General features: G+C 42.4%; 1 long non-coding RNA gene across 1 annotated transcript; it reads left to right on the forward strand.

Annotated features, from left to right (window-relative positions):
* Positions 1–272: 272 nt before the first annotated feature.
* Positions 273–1,536, forward strand: LOC137467226 (uncharacterized). Its single transcript, XR_010995453.1, has 2 exons — positions 273–339; positions 1,318–1,536. It is a non-coding gene; the product is annotated as an uncharacterized lncRNA (long non-coding RNA).
* The last annotated feature ends 20,448 nt before the right edge of the window (positions 1,537–21,984 follow it).

A 21,984-nucleotide genomic window follows, 5' to 3' on the forward strand; every position in this document is an offset into this window, starting at 1 on the left:
GTGTCACTGCCCAGGGGTCATCAGATGGGAACACGCAGCCCTTGTGCTGGAGCTGAGCTGCTCTGCCCAGCACTGGTGGCCACCATCTGAGCTGGTTTTGCTTGTCCTGGTTCCCTGACAGCTGGGGCCCTGGGCAGAACCTTGACAGCCTGGGCTCACCTCAGGGAAGGAGGAGGCGGCCCTGGAGAAGCTGTACCAGGTGGGGCTGCTGCTGCTGGGGACAGTGAGGACGACATCAAAAATGACAACCTCTTCCTCCACCTGGTCACCGGCAGCTGAAGATGATGGACTTTGATTCTGGCGCCTTCTCCAAAGCCAGGCTCCACAGGGAATTTGCAGGTGAGTCCACACGCAGGGGGATGCTCCCAGATTTGGGCATTGCACAGCCTGGCCAGGAACCAAAGGTTCCCCCATTGCTGGGGCGGATGCAGCTGATCCTTCAGTCGGCTGCCAGGCTGCTTTTGGCAGGGCTGGGGGGATGGGCTGGGGTGCTGATGAAATGGGAGTGGGCTCCTGGCCCTGCCAACAGCCCCAGCACCCACCGTGCCCCGGGCTGGGGCTGGGGCTGGGGCAGCCAGCCCGACACAAAGAAACCCCCATGGTGGGAGCAGAGGTGGGACTCCAGAACCTGTGCAGGGGCTGCTTTGCTTTGCAGGCAAGGAAGGGCTTGGGCTGCTCCACTGCCCCTGTTTGCTTTGGGATCACCGTTATTTTGGAGGGCAGTGCAGGGGGAAGGGAGATAGCCTGGGCTTCCCTCACCTGTGGGTGGGTTTTTCCCTGGCATGCAGGGGTTGGGCCTTCCTTAAGCCCCTGACAGAGATAAGATTTTTGACCTTTTTTCTTGTTCCCCTTTTTGTCTGTAATCTATTTTCAATAATTTGTTGTGTGTTTTTCTAGAGGAAGCGTTCCAGGTGGGGTCCAGTCTGGATGGGGAAGTGCTTGGGAGCAGCTGTGGCGTGGATGGGCCGTGCCCTGGGAGAAGGATGAGGACATCGTTTGGGACCAGCTTTTCTTCCAGCGAGGGATGGCGTGAGGTGGGTCCTGTCTGCTTGGCATGGTGGGATCAGAGCTTTGGGGAGATGGCAGCGAGCACAGGAGCATCCTGCTCTGGGCAGCTGCTGAGGGCTGGATGTGCCGTGGCTGGCTGCAGGCTGGGCACATGTCCTGCCCTCCTGCTCTGCTTCCACAGGCAGCAGGGATGGGCAGCTCTGGGCACAGCTCTGGGCACGGCCAGCATGGCCTGGGCACCGCGGGCGGCTGGGACAAGGGGCCAGGAGCCTTCAGCTGACGGGCGCTTTCTGGTTTCTCTCCTTGCAGCCGGGCTCTGCGGGTGCTGAGGCTGCTCTGGGCTCTGCCAGGGCTCTGCTGGAGCTCAGCACCGGGCTGCAATCAGCCAAAGAAGAAATGGGGTGACCTGCAGCACAGACCTGCTTGAGCATTTCAGCAACACAGCTCAAGTTTGCAGAGTGTACACCTCCAAGGGCAAACATGACACCACCCAAAAATTAAACTTTTTCAATAACTTCTGAAATGAAATCAATCTGGGATGGCCCCAAATGACATTTTGCAGCTTGCTCAAGCTGTAGCTCAGCCCTTCTCTGAACTGTTCTCTCCCCCACCTGCCTTTTACTTCCCAACTGCTCCCTCTTGTCCCCCAGTGAGTTCCCAGCCCATGGCAGTCTCCATCACACTGTTGCCTTCCTTGGTGCCCCTCACCATGAGGAAGGCCGAGCCCCAGGCTTAGGGACTCATCCTGTCACTGGCTGAGGAGCAGCAATGTCTCAGAGCTCCAGTGGGATTTTAGTGTCATTCAGAGCTGCTCTCCAGCCCTCAGCTCTCCTCACTGCTGAGTTCCCACTCCCTTTTCCTCGTCCTTGCAGCAGGATGAGCTCTGTGAATCCCCTTGAGCCTCCCCACTCTGCCCAGCCCACGCACCCACCTCAGTTATGCTGAAGCTGCAGCTTCTCTGTCTCCTGTGGCACACCAGTCCAGTCCCCTGTGCGGGGAGCCCCAGCCCCAGAGCACAGCACTCAGCTGTGCACTCCGGGCTGGAGCAGCTGCCCTGCAGCCATGGCTTGGCTCTTTGTGGCAAGGGAATGCTCCCTGTTTGCAGCTGTCCCTGCAGGATGGCCCCAGGGCAGAGCCCAGCCGGGCTCCCACTGCAGCCCCTGAAGCATGGGGCAGACAGTGGTCCCAGAGCTGGGGTTCACGGGGAGCACCCGGAGCTGTGGCTTTCAGTCAGTGTTGGCAAATGTTGTGTTCTCATCTCCTGCAGCCTGTGGGGAAAGCAGCCTGTGCTGCCAGGCCTGTGTGTGCCAGGGGCTCTTGGATGTCTCTGTACCCGTGGACAGAAGGCTCTGTGTGTGCCAGGGGCTCTTGGATGTCTCTGTACCCATGGACAGAAGGCTCTGTGTGTGCCAGGGGCTCTTGGATGTCTCTGTACCCATGGACAGAAGGCTCTGTGTGTGCCAGGGGCTCTTGGATGTCTCTGTATCCATGGACAGAAGGCTCTGTGTGTGCCAGGGGCTCTAGGATGTCTCTACCCATGGACAGAAGGCCCTGTCTGTGCCAGGGTTTCCATAATGTCTCTGTGCCCATGGGTATGGAATAGCATGGACACTGAAAGTGTCAGTCCCGTTGCTTGCACGCTCCTTCCTTTGTACACAAGACACATCCAGGCACACCCCCATGTACAGATACATTTAAAGGACAGGGAGGGACAGAGATTTCCCACAGTACTCTAACTTTGGCATAACTCACCTTTTAGCTGGTGGCCAGGGGATTTTTTTTCCCAGCTCTGTGTGAGAAGGTGTCCAGGAGCTGAAGGAGCAGCATTTAGAAGCAGTTTCAGGATTTCTAGGCAGGAAGTGGAGCTGACAACCATCCACGTAACTCGCCGTATTCATCAGGATGTGCTGCTAGTTCTTTGGGAATATGGCCCAATGGAGACATGAGCCTTGGAAAAATCCCAGCTCTCTGTGGGTTTGTGCAAAGGGGGAGCAGCAGAAACACTTTGTGTCTGCTTTGGGGACACAAGGTCCAAGGAGATGCGGTTGCAGAGGGTGACCTGGGCTGGTGGCAGGTGAAGTCCTGGTTCATGGCATCCCAGAGTGGCACAGGACAAAGCTCCAAGCACTCCCAACCCCACTGATGAAGTCTTTGTGATGCTGCACATCCTATAGGAAAAGCTGCTGTCACACAATGCACTGGGATTTGTAAGTTTCATTTCTAATACTTTAGGTCCAAGTTTCAAACTGCAATATTTTTGTTCTCAAGACACAGTCATGCACAATCCATCTCTCATCCTCCTATTGCTTCAACACCAATTTAAAAAAATAAATCTTAATATTGGAAACAAAACCCAAAGTCTTTAAAAAAAGGATGCTGAGGTCAGTCAGTAAGATGGATCCAGGCCATCAGAACAGGCACAAAGTAAATGAGTTCTCCTTTTAAAAAGATCAGTTACCTCTTAAATCCAAAGTTACAGAAGATTTCATTACATATTTGTTTCTTTTTGTTTTCTCTTTCATATTTTTCTCGTTTTTTTTTTTATTTTTTCTATTTTATTTTATGTAGATAACACATCCTGAAAAATAGGTAAGATTTTTCAGCAAAAATAAGATTCACAACAAAATAAGATACATTTCTGATAAACAATGAAAATATTTACTCCTCTGTTTACTTTCCTCTGGATACCCTGCAGTAAAAAATCTAGCAGATATGAGAAGAGTTGTCAAGTGTTTGCTTTGGACTAAGCTGGAGTTCAGCACTGCTGACATCCTGATCCAGCCAAGAGTTGCAGAATTCTTTTGCACATCCCGAATGTGTTTGCAGGCACAGCACCTGCAGTGCTGACACACCAGTGCACGTGAATAACTCTGTTACTCCCTCACAGCATTTGGGCTCTGCCCCAGAGCGAGGTGCTCCAGCCCTTTGCTCCTGGTTCCCGTGGGGAGCAGCTCCCTTCCCTCTGGCTGAGCTGCTCAGGCAGAGCCTGGCAGCTCCTGGCCCTGCAGGGCTGAGGCTTTTCCCCGTGGCTGGGCACAGACTGATGGAGCAGCACTGCTGAACACGGGCACACACAGGGACCAGCAGCAGCTGCCTTTGGCCACCTGAGGCTCCAAGGCCCAAACTCAGAGCAGACAGGGCTGGAAGAGACTCACAGGCTCCCTGCTGGCTGTGCTGCCCCACTTGTGCCCACCTGGGAGCCCCCAGGGCCAGCACGGACTTGAGATGGCAGCCCTGGGCTCCTGGAGCTTGTGCAAGGAGCGGGGCTGGGGACTCCCTGTCCATGGGGAGCTTCCAGATGGAAAAGGCTGCTGTGCCCAGGCAGCTCCAAGGGCACAGAAAGGAGGGTCTCCACCACGGGATCTGTGCCAGTCCCACAGTCCTGGGCAGCAGCCACCGAGCCCTCGGGGAGCAGAGGGCACAGCAAGAGGGACAAAAGCAGGCAAGGTCAGAGACTGGAGAGAGCCAGACCCGGCAGCAGGAACAGCTGCTCCATTGCACTCTTGGAGAAAGCTCTTGGCTGCTTCAAAGCGCTGAAAGGCGTGCAGGGCAGAGAGGAGGCCACACCAAACACTGCTCCTGTTTGCACAGCCTCCCCTCTCCGTGTCCCAGAAGGAATTGGATGGACTGTGCTCTTCTCTCCGAGTGTCTCGATCAGCACGAGCAGCTGAGCGCCAGGAGCTGAAGGAGCTGAAGCCTCAGGCCTCAAGAGCTGGGCCTGAGGAGACACTGTGAGCAAATGAATGCTGCTAACATGGACCTGGCTGAATGCAGCAGATGGAATCATGGAATCACAGAATCCTTTCTGTTGGAAAAGACCTCTGAGCTCATCCAGTCCAGCCGGTCACCCAGCAGTGTCGAGCCCAGCACTAAACCACGTCCCTGAAGTGCCAAGGCCTGGACAACAGCCCTGAGTGAGGCCCTGAGCCAAAGGTGGCCTCTGGATGAACCTTCCAACCAAAGGTTATCTTTGCATCTGCTCACTTGTCACTGTAGAGCAGGACGGGAACGAAAATGACTCCAAATCAAAGGCAAAGAGAAGGAACTCCGATCTATTTCAAATGCACCGCTCCATTTATAGAGAACATCGTGTGGACTGATTTCATTGGTCTTAGAGTAAAAACATCTCACACCACTGGTGTGCAGTGAATGACGCACGGTGGCAGAACCCATCTATAAACAATGTGAACAACAAGATAGATTAGAGAATTATTTACATTCTTTCCCAACTGTCTCCCAGGCTCTCGCCTGGTTAGAAAACCTTCTCTTTTTCTCTCTGACTGAACTGAGAATATCCACACCCTGCTTTCTGGGATTTCTGGCCCTGCCTCCTGTCCCAGAGTTTGGCAATTCCCCTTGCACAGCGTGCTGAGCTCTCCATGACCAGCTCGAGGGGTTTCTCAGCTGCGGCGTCCTGTGGCACGGCACAAGAATCTGCCTCCAATTAGCTCGGGAGCGCAGCTCCAGACACATGGGTTTGGTTGAGTAAATGCTATTTGTTTGGTGGGTAATGATGTTTTTCTCAGCTTATGCTTTATTCATAGCATGAGTGACATTTCTGCAAGAGGTAGTGATGTGTCTCTGGGTCTTAGTTCTGTTCTGGTTTTGGAAAATACACTTCAAACAGCTATAGCATTACACATTAGATAACCGGCGTATGAGTAAAATTACAGTAATAACTAGGGGCTTATGAATTAAATGAAATAAATATAGACACTAGGTTTTAAAAACAATTTACTATGATGAAAGGAATAATTTCGATTCAAGGGTGGAATAGATCTTGGGTTTGAATTTAATTATATGTTACAGTTTTGCAATTATCATTGTTGGATTACTCATGGGATTAAAATGCACATCTTTTAAAATGAAAGGTAGAAATGCAGCTTTTTAAACATTTCATTTCAAGATCATTAGGTACATTATTACCTCAGCTACAAGACAATTTCATTTTTGCTCTGATCCTCTTTGATTTCTAACAGACAGGAAACAGCCTTCAGTAGTCTCTCTTCATAGTGTTTCTTTTTCTGTATTCCCATGTCTTGGACTAAATTGCTTCTATTGAAGATCTGCAGTGGCCCAAATGACCATATTTGAGCTCTGAATTTGTTGTATCTCTCTTCCTGTTTTTTCTTTTGGCCTGTTTTCAGATTAATAATGTGAGACTAGATAAGCTTCATGGAAAAAAAAGAGTCTATTTCATCATGTTAACCCAATAATACTATCAGGCAGCATCAAACAAACAAGCTGTGTGTTTCTCCAGAGCCCTGAGACGAATACCTTTTTTGAAACATGGAGATTTATATTCCTGTGGAAATGTAAGTGATATCAAGGGCAGCAGATTTTGAGTGCAGCTGTAGTTACCATTAACAGAGGTAAGTATTTGAAGGAATTTTGATATTTCAGCCATGGTTTATTATCAAGGGTCTCTTGTGTGAAATATGCCAACCAGAACATAGATGACCATTGATTGCTACATTTGGCTTCATTAAAAAAAAAAAAAAAGAAAAAGAAAAAAAAGGAAGAAATTTCTTAAATGCATTATGTTTTTAACATTTAAGAAGTAAGTTCATGGAAACCTGGAAACTCATACTCAGGTGCTGTGAATCACAAGAGTTTCTTGTGGAACAAAGCACAGCCATCTATACTGTGTGTGTATCTGAGTGTGCATGGGTTACTTTTTTGAGAATCGTGAATCTTTTCTATCTTTAGATTGTTATTAATAGAAGAACTTTAAAATTCCTTTCACATTGATAGCCAGAATTTTGGATCAAAAACATAGAAAGAAATACAGAAGTGTGGGCATTTCTGAGGTTCTAGAGTTCCCCATATGACCAAGCAGTAGAGTTTATAATCTCTGTATTTTAACTTTCCTTGTCCGGTAATATGGACTAGAAAAATAAGATTTGTATATAGAGTCTAAAAGCATAGAAGATTGATAGTTTGAAGTACTGCCTTCAGCTTTCACAAATTTCATGGAGAAGTGAAGACTAACAACATTAAGGAGGTGTTCAATAGCTCTGTGTGATTGACCAAAGCAGTTTCATTAGATTTTCTTTTCCCTCTTTTTTTTTTTTTTAACTAATTTAAGCTGTGCTTTTGCCAAATACCAGTCTCAGAACTTTGCACCCTACATTCTGACAAGAGGCAGCAGTATAAAAGAGGTGGGAAGAGAGGCTTTAGCAATATATTTTCTCCTTTTGCCATTCTCCCAAGGCAAAACCTGGAGTCTTTCTGAAGCCATTGGCCAGCATTTACTCTTAATCTCCAGCCTGTATCTACATATTAATTTTAAAAATTGTATTCAATGGATCATGTAAATAAGTCTGCTGTCCAGCAATTATTCATGTAAGATGCAATGCAACCAAATTGTATTGTGATTTTCCTATTGCAAAATCTTGTCCTTTTTAAAAAATTTACTAATATTTTATTTTTCTGAAGGCAGAGTGGATGCAGACAATGTACCTGCCAAAGTCAGAGAGATTGCAGACAGAGTTTCCAGTTTTTAAGTTTCCAGGGCTTTGTGTATTCAGATTCAGGCATTCTAACTTTGAACATGCAGCCATTTAATCTTGCAAAGACAAAGGTTGTATTGGCATGGAAGCAAATACAGAAATGCACTCTGTAAGGCCATGAAAGAATGTCACTGCATTACAGCAGCCTAACAAGGTATCATACATCAGCTGAAGCATTGTAATTGTCTGTCTATGCACTTGAGCTTGCCCAGAGCGAGGTAAACATCCATATGCTCCAGGGATTACTCATTAAATGAAGCATTATGGTTTAGTACTGAGAAATCTCTGCTGTCCTTCCATTATTTTCTACTTAAATGATCATTTTCTTCTGCATAACAGTAAGTTTTAATTACGCGATTTGCTGTGTGTGTATGTTGGATGTTTTTCAGTTGCTCATGCAGACTGTAGACAAACACATTTTTTGAAACAATTCTGAAACTCATTAGGCAGTAACAGAAATGCCTTTACATTATTGTGATCCACTGCTAACTCAAAATTTGACTTTTGATAGATGTAGTAAAAAGAATGAAATTATTCTGAATTCTAGGTAAGTAAATACAACTAATTTGATCCTCCAGGAAAATTACAGTTTATAATACTGAATTGAAAAGTTTATTGTGGTTGTAAAACAAAAGGAACTTTTTGATAGGGCTTACTGTTGTAGTTCTGTGAGATGTAATCCTTTTGGATATTTCCTACCCCTCATGATTCACTCTGTTGCTAATGAAGCTGTATTCTGACAGGCCTTTAAATTAATGCCTATGCCTGTATGAAGCACAAGTATGGAGTACATAAAGTACAATTGTTTTAAGTATTTATATTTGTCTACTGATGCACTAGAATCTAACAAACTCAAAGGAGGAATCCCTTTCACGAGCTGTAAATTTCAAAAGTTCTGACCTATTGACTTCATGAGAGTAAAAATTCTCCAGTGGGAGTAAGATGTTCATCATGCCTTAACATAAAGTCCAGGAGTCAGGGAAATGCCTGTCTGGAATAAACAAGCAGCTCATCCAGTCTGCCATTCTGGCACCAAGGGCGGGTAAGACCAGATGTTTCAACGGAAGGCATAAATCTTCACAATTTTACTGTTCTGTATTGCAAGATGATGTTTCTTACATCACTCACACCTTGAAACCTGAAGATTAAGAGAGCTTATAACTCTTACTTCCTCATAGTCAGTTTATAACATAAATCTTAAAGCACATTTCTTAAATTATTCAGTAATTTTGAAAGCAGATTTTGAAGATACATTATCAACTGGTGCAAAAGTAAAACGCTTCACCTCCATGCTGCCTTTATTAGAGTAAAAGTTGTGAATATGAGAAATCCTGGTCATTTCAGTAAACTAAAAGTGAATTTTACTGCAGCGTGAGAGAGGCAAAGGGCCTTGTCAAGGAGAGATGTGACAGATCTCCCCAGCTGCTGGGTGCTGGGATGCCTTTTCCATCCTACCTGCCTGCAGGTACTCACCAGTTCATGTGTGGGAACCCTTCTGCTACCAATCCTGAGCCACTGATGGCTGTGAAACTGAAGGGTTTGTCTTTCACTGATCTCAGCTCTGATTTTGCCCCATGTTTGCCAGCCTTGGCAAATGCTTACTCTGTTGAATTGAACTTAGTTTGTTCAAAGCTGATCCTGGATTCTCACCAAAGATTTAGTCGTGAAATATCTCGTCTTGTGCAGTGACCATAGCAAGATATTTCTCTTTGGCAGCAAACACTCATTAGAACTGATGACTACTATCACCTTCTTAACTTTCTCTTGACCAATTTTCACTTAATTTCCCACTCACTCCGTGAGACAATTATACAAAATAAATAATGAGGTAGCATGTGTCATGCAGCTAATGTTGAAACAGTTGGATGAGCATCAAACTAAATCCGAATTTTTCTTTTTTTATTGCCCAATGGGAGCTACTTTCTGGCTAATGTTATGAAGGTGGTGGTGTATGAGGGGAAATTAATACATTATCACATTGCACTATTGGTATTGGAAGTGGTTCTTCACACCCTGGGTAGCAGACATATAAACTTGTTTGCCAGATGGTGTTGCAGATGCAAGAATTTTACAAGGGCTCAGAGGGATGCTGGACAAGTACTTGAAAGTGATATCTACTTGGGGGTTGCAAAATAGACAGGCCACAATAGGCTCAGGAAATCTCCTGAGCTGAAAATAGATGGAGAGGAGGGGGGGCACTAAGGGTAGGGAAATATCGTATATAAATGTTCTATATTTTTTCTTCTTGCTGTTGAAAAGAGACCACTAGACTGGATGAGCCTTTAGTTTTGCCATTACAAACATTTTTATATTCTTATTTAAGTAACAAGTTGTTGTGTGAGAGGATTTTTCTGGAACAGGAAATTAATGTTGAAGGTGGAGAAAACCCAGAACTGCTTAAATGTAGAAAATTAGTAATATCTTTTGTGATCCATATTGCTAAGGAAAGAAAAATGAGAGACCACTTTAATGCTGAAAGAATATCAAATGTGAATACTTTCTCAGTTACTGACTGCCTAAGTTTGCAGTCTTGCCTTTTTAGCTTTTATATTTCACCTTATATTACCGTCAGGAATAGATCTTCATTGTTTTGTGGTGACTTCTACTGGTAGTTCAGCAGGTACATATAGAAGGCATTTTCTGGTCTAGCTGTCTGTCTCCTACATCCTACATGCTTCTTTCTGTGGTAGAACTTAAGTTCCGTAACTTGCACTACAGTACGCATATACTATTGATAAAGGAAAAAACGGCTGTAGCACTATGTCTGCTAAAGATATTCTTCTTTTTCAGAAAGCAGATCCTTATGTGGAACAATTAAAGGAGACATGGTCAAGTTATAGTTCATGGGTCAGTTTAGTGTCTCATGATACTGAAATTTTTTATGCACTTACTTTAATCTTGTTTTTTTCATTTGTCTCATCCTTCATTGGGGTTGGCCTTGCATGCTGAATTCTTTTCTTTTTATTGCTTTATGGTTTTTAATGTCTGCACAAACTCCTCTGAAAAACAAGAGTGTGGTTGAGGTGCCTCTAAAGAAACAGAGATGCCAGGGCTTGAGTGGGCTTTTTGAATTCACTCACTCTGCATGTCCTGACTACCAGAGCTGGGTTATAACTTGTAAAAGTCACTAGAAACAGCTGACTTTCTTATCATCCATAAAATTTAAATTTGCATCTGGCAGACTTTTTGTTGCCAAAAAAGTTTAGGAAAAAAGTTACGGTTATCATTGTTACTATTGCCCTTCTTAATTTTATTAGGATTAATGATGATGGTGAAAATTATAACTGTCCTTACTCCCAGAATTGCTCTACTTGATATTAAGAAGACCAAAACTCTGCTGCAGTGGTTTCTTTTGCATGTTTTAATGTTTTACTGGGTAATATCAGCTACAGACTTTTATCAGCTGTCTGAAGTTACTGCTTGCTGATCATTAGATTGACTACAACCCATGAGTTTATAGATATCCTGAAACCATTCAAGAATAAGTTCTGCGAGAAGGTATTTTTCCAGAAAATCTATCTGTAAGAAAAACTGCTTTTTGCATCCTGCCAGTGTATTAGTGGTGTGAGACAATAGCAATTCAACAGTCATTTTCTTGGTACAAGTTATTAGTCATCTTTGTTCTTTTGAGGAGATATTTTCAGTGGTTTGGGTTTGGGGCTTAGTCAATTACAGATCTCCAGAATAACAAAACTCACAGTTTACATGTATGTCTCTGTTTTTCTTGGGGTCCGGAGAAATGTGACTATTCTGCATTTCCTAGAAAGGGAGTTGTGAGACCTCAGCCCTCATTGCACATTACACAGAAAGAATCTGTAATGAGCTCTTTCTGTGCCTCAGGAGGAGCACAAAGCAGCTGGAGCGGGACTAAGAGTCCAGACAGCTGAGCTCAGTGGGGATGGAGGATGGTCAGCACTACAGAGAAAATGTTCGATAGCTTGTCAATTCATGACCCTGAGGTCCGAGAGGCTTCCATTCCCTCGGACAAATGCTGATCCCCATTAATATGAATGGTTGAACTTCATTTGACATCAGTCAGTCCAGGGTCTGAGTGCAAGTACATTATTCCCCGTGCCATTAATGCAAGTCACATACCCCAGCTAGGCAGATAAGGGAAATAGAATTTTCAGTAGTCATTGTTGTTTTGCTTTGCAGTACTGTGTGGAGGTGGTCAACTCCTCATGCTTGATTATCTTCAAGATATTTGTTGCACTTTATAAAGTTCATCGGCAAACTTGTGCTTGCTTCTTAAAAGTAGTCTGCTGTGTCATGTAGCCCATTTGACTGGGTAGAAAGAAGCATGTCATGTTTAAGATAGTGACACTGATAATTAGCTGTTACTATCTAATTCCACTTCTTTTTTTCACTTCAATTCCTCCTAGAATATCTAGTGAGTACATTTAGCATCAGTTTCCCCAGCAGAAATAGTAGGCACACATTTTCTTTACAATGACTCCATGATGTATGTACTAGTTACTGTTATATTTTAAGTTGAATGTACGAAAGGTATTATATAAGTTTTGAAAACTACCTTAATAGTGTTTTATTCTTCTCTAGGCACAGGAATTTTGATTTTGTATTGTGATTTAGATAGACAATAACTAAAAATGAAGGCTTTAGTTTCTTAATTGGTTGTCACATATTTTAGGGGTGGTTACCATTTAGTTTGGTAAAGGATCCGAAGACTCAGATTCCTTTTGAACAGCCAATATCTATTTTTTCTGATGATTTATTCATAGCAGTTAGGTTTTTGCAATTCCTTGTGAGGAAATTGCCCTTCATAGGATCTGTCTATGTAAGGTTGTTGTATAATGCATGCTCATTTGCTTAGTTGTATTTGTAAGCTCCAGCTGTGCCCATCACTTGCTAAATCTGTCATTAAAGGATTTTGTTTTTAATTCTGCCTGGCTTTGTTTTCAGATGTCTCTGAATTCCTTCCTGTGTTGAGTCACAACTGTGAAAAGAGAAATCTCCCTCTTTAATTCAAGGGGTCAGTGGTTTAAAAGCACTAAAGCCTGGTGGGGAACAGCTTAAGGAAGGTAGTTAATCATAGTGACCCCAAGACTTCATAAACTTACACAAGGCTCATCTGACAGGCAGAGTCCTGGATATCTTCAAGCCCTGGTTTCTTTGAGGAGTAACTGTTTTGCCAGGGAGTGGAATCCTCTATGGAACAAGCACCAGTGATGGGTCTTTGCCACCTGCTCAGCTGTGGCTATAGAAACACAGCTTAATCTTCTCCACCACATTTCTTTTTCTAGCTAAGCCAGCATGCAGCCCAATTCCTTTCTAGTAGTTTTTTTTCCCTGCAATGTTGAGAAATATTTAATGTGGTAACTACAATGACTTCCACTTCCTGGTGTCACTGGGACATAATAGACTGGCAGGAAAGAGCTGCTGATCTGGATAGAAAAGAGAGGTCAGGAGGGAACACACAGATGGTCTTGTGTGCTGGGCGAGCAGAAGTCATTGGCGTGGTTTGGGTGTCAATAATTCATCCAGTGGCATTTTTCACCCAACTTCTTCAGACTCCAGTGGGGAAATCTTGGAATAAATCCCCCTCTTGTCTCCGTGCAGGCAAAAGCCTTATTTCACATACCATGTTAATAACTTTGACCAGCTGTGGGCTTAGTTTTCACGGGATGGGCAAACCAGGACCATGTGGGTGAACTGTACGTGGAAGCTGTGAGATACTGAATTAAGTGATACAGCTAATGCAGTGCCTGTACCTATGCTGTGTGTACTCCACTTGTCCTATGCACACATTGCTGTTCTTGGTACAGGGGTTGATTATCTGCCTATGGATCAGTTCTTGAATTGCTTCAGCTTTTGGACAGTGTTATAAAAGACAAGTGATCCTGTTTTCAGTCAGATTTTAATAGTGAAGTAGTTAATTCGTAAGCAGCTCAGGTAGACATTGCCCTTATCAGAAGAGTCCTTGGGAAGATAAGGTCACTAGAGAGTAGAAAAAGTCATTTGATGGCTGTCAGACATCCAAGTTTAAGTGGAAGGGTGTTGGATGTTGAGCAAGACCTTCAGTGTGTGATTCAGTTCAGTTATTAATTTGTCCATTAACTGCTAAAGGAAATAGTAGAAAAATTAGGATTGAAGGAGACATGAGGAAGTCATATGATTTTATTTGTATTTCGAAGGATGGATAACTTCAGCTTTGGATTAGATTGCTTAGAGCTATGTCCAGTCAAGCTTCAAATGTCTGCAAAGATGGAGAATCCACAATTTCTCTGAGCTCCTGTTCCAGTGTTGACAATCCTTTCATTCCCTGAGGAATGAAACCTCAGAAGTCCCTCAAGATTGAGATTGCCTCATCATCTTAGGGGACAAATGACTTAGGGGAAAAGGAAATGAGAAGTGTTTTACATCCTGCCTTTTTAATATTGGACTTCTGGTTATGGAAACTAACTGGTTAACCATCTAAATTTTTCCTTTTTTTCAGTGAAATACTGATTCATCCTTGCACACTGTGTCCTCACAAGACACAGGAAAGTTATTGTGATTTTAAACTAAAGTGGAAGTATTTCTGTGTTGAATGGAGGAGGTGATGCATGAATTCTTGGTTTCTTTTTCAGTAGGGCTGTTTCAGATTCCAGGAACTGTCATGATAGCACCCCTCATAAAGCAGCTTAAAAATAGCAAAACAACTATTGCACCAAATATAAAGTGATTCCTGCTGTGTCACAAACAGAAAGGTTTTTGAAGCTCTGAATAGATAGCAGCATGTTGTAACCCTTGAAAATGGTAAAATTGATGATCAGAGGACACAGGACTGTTAAAGCTTTGATGACCTGCTGTCTGAACCCATACTGGCAGTGTGTTTTTCCTTACACAGCTCTGTGAAGTTCTTTATAGAAAATGAAACTGTGATTGCTTGTAATTTTCTGCAGTTTGCACAAGCACTTAAATCACAAATAAAACACTGTAAAAAGTGGTATGTGAGTCATGGATCTCCCTGCAGGAGTTCCAAGTCTGTTGTCCCTGTGGAGAAGGTTGGCTGTGTGACTAGGGGGATGTGGGTACTGGTCCTGACGGCTAGTGTGATGTTATCCAAGGGATGTCATCTCCTATGGCAGCATTAAAAGAAATCCAGCTACCTCTAACAAGGATAGAGGGTAGAGGATGGAGACATTAAAGCTTTTAAAGTGCTCAGATGCTGTGATGATGAGTACCTGAGGGAAACCCATCAAGAGGAGCAGGTCCCCATTGAGTCAATGACTTGTGTAAGCTCACAAGTGGGATTTTTATAGAGGCTGTACTGATTCTGTCACATATACTCCAAATTTAAATGAAATCAAGTGTTTAAAAAAACCAGGAAGAAAGCAAATGTGTTCAGTCTAACAATAAAATAACTGGGTTATTGGGCCAACAGATGATCACTGCTGTGCAGTGTACACGTTCATATGTGTATCACTTTACATTTTAGCTGCACAAAATGTTGATCAAAAATTAGGTGGACAATGCATTAAAAAAACCCTTCTCCAGTAGACTTCAAGAATATAGTAATGAATTTTTAAATCAATTTGTTGAAAGTGGAAATTAAAATCCTTCCGGCATGTCTTTCCCTATAGTGTAGTTTATATATGAAATCCTGCAGACTGTGCTGCACAGAGTTCACTGACAGTGCATCAAATAATGAGGCCATACGTTGATGAAAGGAATTTTAGTAAAATATGCCATTGGATATACAGCAAACAGATTTGATCAAAGCCCAGCTGCCGTATGAAGTACACATTTTTTAACCATTACTAAACTGCATTAGCCTGAATTATTTTGAAAGTTATGATTTGACTTCTACACAGCTGACAATAAACTAAATAGTACTGGCAGTTGAGGAAACATGCTTTCAGGATTTGTAAAATAGAAAAAATAAAAAAAATATTTTATTATATTTTATTAAGATGCCAACTACAACATGCAGTTGCCTCTACTTAACATTTGTAACATTCTGTTTTTATCGGAGAGTCTCACAGACTTTAGATACAGCTGTGAGTGCCTGCAAGCATTTACACAAAATTACAAACTGTTGGGCAATACATTAATGCTTACATGAGATAATATAGCTACAAATTTTAGTACAATAAAGCATTAGCTGTGAAATGAAATTTACCTTTTAAATATTTATGTAAATGTAAATCTTTGTTCCTTTATTTCTTTCTGCTTTGGGGAGGGTTTGTTTTAGGGTTGTTTTGGTTGAGTTTTTGATTCAGTAGAGTCTGCTGAGTTGTGACTGTGTGCATGATCTGCAGGTTGTGCCTGCACACAGAGTTGGCTGTCTGGTGGTGCCTCAGATGTGTGTATGGCTGAAATGTGTAATCTATTGCTGTGTAGTGTGCAATTAATGAAGCCATACAGCACTAGGATCTGGCTGAGGTCTGGATTGCTTGGATCAAGGACAGGAGAGCCCCACCTACTTGCATCTGTAGATGTATCCATGCAGAAACTCACAGGCTGTTCTCTTTCAGAGTATGCACTGCTATCCACCTTGCTGCTGTATCCTGCAGAGCTGTAAGTCTGGATTTGATATATCACAGATTTCACCAGAGTGCTGCACTACTGTCCCTTCAAGCTGGGTTTTTCACAAATGTACAAAAGTCATGATAGGGCAAGTTCAAGTAATTAATCTGTAGAATACCCCATTGCCACTAGTTACTGGTTATGCCCAAAAATATCAGCCAGTTCAGACTTCTGGTCCCTGCTAGAGGACCGATGCTTCATTCCTGCATATTTTGGAAGGTCTCCTATGAAAGGAAATAGCAGAGAACGGTTTTTCCACAGCAAAGCACTGGCAAGAACTCCTGGAGGCGAAAATGAGACTGTAATCCTTCCTTTGTGTTGGCCAAGGTAGGTTTATGTTTCTTCCAGCAGAAGAATGGTGGTTGCAGGGTCAGTGGTTGAGGTGGCTTGACAGTGCTGCCTGAGGGTAATTCAGGCTGCGGCAGGACAAATGCCATCTGCTAGAGTTTAAATGCTCAGGCAGATCTCCCCAAAATGAGCATTTGTTTTCTCTGATGGCCATTGTGACATTTTTCTGGCTTTCCAGTATTTTCTCAAGAGCAGGCCAAGGCTGTTCCACAGGCAGAGCTTCCTGCAAGTGTTGTCTCCTTCACTCAGAGCTGAGCCAAACCACCCCAAGTGCTGCAGGTGGTGACAGACATTTCAGAGGAAAATTCTCTGTCTCTCTTCGAAACCCTTCAGACGTCACAGTACTTGGCAGAAAGTGGTTTTCCATCTAGTCTACCTTTTCATTAATGTCTCTAGGAATTTTCATGCTACTGCTTTTTTCTTTTCTTGGATACCAGAAATGCAAAACTCATCTTAGAATCACTTTTCATAGCATTAGTGTTTTTTTTGGTCTGCTGGGGAAACATGCTGTACTTAAAATAATGTAACACAGGTTTGGCTTAGGGCTCCTTTTGATTCTTATGTGTTGCTAAATCGTGCCTTACACTGCTTTCTTCTTTGGCTTGTGTTTGGGTTTTGTTGTCTGGGTTTTTTTTGTTTTTTTTTTTTTTTTTTTTTTTTTTTTTTTTTTTTAATGATCAGACTTGTAGGGCATTCTCATGTCTTTCTAAATAAAGAGCCTATAGAAAGCTGTTATCATGGACGTAATACCTGAAGTCATAGTTCCTTCCCCAAAGGAAACAAGAGGAAATGAGGAAAAAGAATCCATAAGAGATACATATGCATCTAACTATAGAGTGAAAGGCATGTTGATATTTCTGTGCAAAGATCCCAGCTTCACATCTGACTGGTGGGACATTTTATTTATGTCCCTACCTCCTCTTGGAAATACAATTTTCAGATGACAAATTGCTTTCCATCCTATCCTTTTTCTTGAACAATAGATACTGTGTTTGAGAAACAGCCTATAGAATGTAGAAAGCAGTGAGTCTGGTTGTTTTTTGGGGGTTTTTTTGGGTTTGTTTTTTTTTTTTTCTTTTTGAGGAGACACAATATACAAATAATTAGGGTTAGAGAATAGCATTTGCTTTATCATCAGTCTTGGATTTATGTGTTACATGTCCAAAATATAGAATGCCACAGAAAAAATTTCTCAGAATCATCGTTTGTAATGATACATAACATGTCTGTGTGCATGGCTGTCTATCTGTCACTTTCTGAAAAGATTACTTCTGTGTCTGTGTGAAATTTTTGAGTGCAATCCTGACCTCACTGACATTGACCTGAAAAAGATCCTGATATCTTTTGAGGATGTAGTGCTCATTTCCTATGTGTGTAATTTTAGGTGCCCAACAGTAAATTTCATGGTCAGATGAGCTCTTCAGAGCAATGTGACACAGACCATTCTGTAAGGTTTCTACCATTTCAACCAGTGTTTATCTCCAAACAGACTACATGCCTGTTAGAAAGGCTTCCACCAGCAGATTCCCTTCAGAAAGATGCTGAAAAGTATGAAAAAGTAAACAAAGTAAGGGAGTTCCTTCCTCCTTCTTCTCTCATTTCACTTCCTTAGTCACCATTATTTACTTGAGCTTGAGTTCATCTCAACAAAAAATCCAGTGTAATCCTCAAATGTATTTTCTCTCTCTATTGGAGAGCTTTATTTATTATCAGATGGTTCTCTGCAAGAAGATTTTTTTGCTGACTCTGTTCCCTCAATTGTGTCCTCATTGTCTCTCACACCCTTCATTTTTCTTTGCTCGATTTGGTTTTTCTCAAGTGAGAATCACAGCGGTGATTTTTCTTGCCAAGTTATTGGTGTTGAATGGATGGTGTGTAAATCCTGTGAGGAGGTAAGTAAAAGTTAAAGCCTTTATAGTTTTGCAAAACTCAATGTAAGCTGGGTTATGCTTCTTAGGAGTCTCTGCTAATTGTTTGGGTATTTAACAATAGCGAAGACTGCTGCATGGCAAAGCCTCATCTAAACCAGGTAGACTAAACCCAGTGATTTATGCAACATAAAATGAAAAAAAAAAAAAAATCACTTACTGCAGGCTCACATAATGCTTTTTGATTGTACCGTTGTATTTTTATTCATCAATTTCTCCTGGTGTTAGGAAGTGAGGTAATGCTGATCTGGGGTTTGTGTAAAAAGCAGTATTTTCCTGAATCCTGAAAAGGAACACTTTCTGGACTATAAACAGCACAAAACCTACTTAATAAGTAGGAGAATAGTGCTGAATATTACTGCTTACCAGTTCTTGGATGGAGTTAGCTTTAACTGAGATTTCACAATGAAGAGAAAAGCATCTTCTGCCAAATAATAAACAGACCATCTATCTAAGGGCTACAAGAACATAGTTTCATTATGCTCTGGATCAATGTCATCTTTGTTATTGCAGAACTAAGTTAAGATTGTTAAGTAAGTCTGAAGGTGTAATTTTATTTTTCGTCTATTTGACTTTCTAAGTTACTAATCTAAGCCATGTATGCTTACAGTTTTCCCTCTTACTAACAAAGGCAATTCAATATCCAGTTCATGATTATAGTACAGTTTTGAACCACACAGTAGACAACCACAGTAATTTTTCTTTTGGAATTTGTATGATAATTTCAAGGTGAGATATCTGCATAATGCATTGGACACACATATCTGTATACTTGTAGTTAAAATACCGTGCTTTAAATTTGTGTGCATATAGATTTTCTACTTGCAATAGTAGAAAATATTCTAACTAAATAAACAGATATTGATCTCTTAATAAAGAGATGATAAAGAGATAATGTACCTTTCAATAAATATGAATCGTAGGTGGGGTAATTTTTGTTTATATTGTAGCTGGTTAGTTTTAAATCTTTTAAAGCAATATATTTGTCTGAAAGGCCACTCATGCTATTTTGTTGATGTCTGGAAGGAACATTTTTTGCTCTCTTCTGACTCCATTGACCAAAATAAAATAAAACCACAAGATGTCAAACAAGGATAGATGAGGAGAAGAAAGAAAAACTCTTGCATCAGTGATAGAAAATTACGTATTGAAGCTACGTGGCTTAGGCAACTTACTTATTAGGTTTATAATTAACTTATAAGCTTATAGTGACTAGATTTTATAAGCTATAGTGGCTAGATTTATAAGCTTAGAGTGACTAGATTTTATCTAGAGCTTATAGCTCTAGATTTTCAGTTGTCACAATTTGCAGCATTGCTATTAGAGTCAATAAAACTGAGCCACAACTCTTTATTGGAAAATAAAATTCTGAATTTTAAAATGACCTTGGAAAAATAGTGCTGGAAACAGGTTTTAAATTATCCTCCAATTCCATAAAGGCTTTTTTCACAGAATTAACCGAGAGTTTCCTGAATACAGTTTAAAAAGTGTGTGTTTGCAGATGGGTCACAGTCGTTTCAGCTCTGGACGTCTTGACGCCAGGAGAAGTCGGAAACTACACAGTATTTGTGAATGCAAGATTTTGCATTTAGATAGGTTTGGGCTGAACGATCTGAAAAAGCTCCCATAAGCGCAGAGCTCCTTACTGTCTGTGTGTTTGAGAAGGCTGAAGAGCTCTGTTTATTGCCACAAAGGGCCTGGAATAAATTATGTTTAGTAAATTGGCCCCAGGTTTTCTTGTTTCAGACAGAAGCTTGGGAGCAATCTGTTTTATAGGCTCCACTAGATGTGACCAATTGCGGGGAGGTGACACCTCGTTTCGGGACGTGCCATGGCACATGTGCCAGTCAGGTCTGGCCCCTCTCTCTGTCAGGATGGCAACCCACCCGCAGCTCCACTTTCTGTCTTCTGGCAGCGTTACCCACAGCCCGGTCCCAATTTATGGGCCCCGCTGGGAGGTCCAAGCAGGATGGAGCCAGGCTGCTCAGCCCCTCTCAGCCTTGTGCCTCCCGCCCCTACATGAGGCAAATAAAAGCTCCTTTATTCCGCTGGAAATGCCCCCTTTTCAGCGAGGTGTGTGCATGGCTTCCTTCCCTGGTCGATCTTGCAGGTGATAATTAACACAGTGCAGTGCTATTTCCTAGATGAAGCCAAGGTGGGGAAGCAGCTTTAGCCTCAGCATTTTTCTTTTCAGACTATTTTTCTTCATTTATTTTGGATCTCTTCATGGTGAGGAAGTTTTAGAAGATGTTGGTCCTTAGCTCAAGTATCAAAGAACTGAACAAACCAGTAATTTTTCCTTCTCTGACCAAATTCTTCTTACTTTTGAGGGGAAGAAGGAACGGGGTAGTAGAATTTGCTTTTAGGATTCATGTTTTATTTCTGCTCATGGGACTGTTTGCTTCGGATCAGTGTGACTGTGGGTCTTTTCAGCACAGGACACTGATTGACATTGCTTATGTTACAGAGAGGAAGGATATTTCCTGAAGATTAATGGCAAGTTAGTTGGCCTGAAGTTCATTAACCTGAGCTAGACTGTTGGAAGGACTCTGTGTGGAAGCTGGAATTGTATTAGAGGATCATCATAAACTAAAAATATATGTGACAATCTGGCCAGATTGCAATGAATCTAAAGACAGGGTTGGCTCGAGCCCACAGAGCAGCTGCCTCCAGTGTAAACTAACCAACCGCCTAGTGAAGGCAAATGGCTTTTCAGAGACATTATTCAAATAAAAGGGAAAAGAGGGGAAAAAAAAAAAAAAAAACAAACCCTGAAGGTTCCCATTAGCAAAAGATGCCTAAATGAAAAAGTGAGGTTGTGAGCTATGGCCAAAGGCCTGAGTTTGGTGCTGATTCTCAATCAATTCAGCAAATGACAGTGCATCGACAAAACTAGTTTTTTAGTCAAATTTAGTCTTGATTCTTCACAGTAATTTGCCTCAAGAAAATGAACCCCAAATCCTTTGGTGAATTCCCTGTTGTCTGAGGCCCAGACCTTCAGGCCATGACGTCTCAACATGCTGGCAGTGAGACTGGCTCCCACTTAATTGCTTCTTTTTGAAGTATGGTTTGTCACTATCATCCTGCTGAAGATGGACAGGGCTGGTGTCTCACCTTCATATATTCTTCCCCCTCCTCCCCTCCCCCTCTGTTCCCCTTCTTCCCCCTAAATAGATTTTTTAAAGGCAGTTTAACCCTACGATAGTCCAATCCAGATCAGTCTTTTGTGGTGCACCCTCAAATAGATGTGTTGGCACAGAAGAAGTAAGGGCCTTCTCTTCAGATCTCATTCTGCAATAAAGGGAAGGGAAAGATGAAACAGGCATTTCATGTTTGTTTGTTTTCTCGCCATGTCATCTCATGAACATGCACTCCCCTTGGCCAAGAGTAGTACATTCAGACACTGAATGTCAGTGTTGAAGAGGGGACTGAGAAGAATGAAGCTCAGTGTTCCGCAATAGGAGCTACGCTTTGGGCATTTTACAAATTATTTCCCTCTTTCTCTTTCACCATCGTGCTCTTCTTGCACACTTCTTTGTCTTTTACTATTAACAGAAGTTCTGGAGGCTCAGAAAGCCCAAGTTTCATCTGAGAGAGATTTCCTCTGTTGGAGAAAACTGTTTCCATGCTTTCATGCCATGGTTCTGGGTGCTGCTGTA

This window comes from Anomalospiza imberbis, unplaced genomic scaffold (genome assembly GCF_031753505.1).
Source record: "Anomalospiza imberbis isolate Cuckoo-Finch-1a 21T00152 unplaced genomic scaffold, ASM3175350v1 scaffold_54, whole genome shotgun sequence".
Classification (NCBI taxonomy): domain Eukaryota; kingdom Metazoa; phylum Chordata; class Aves; order Passeriformes; family Viduidae; genus Anomalospiza; species Anomalospiza imberbis.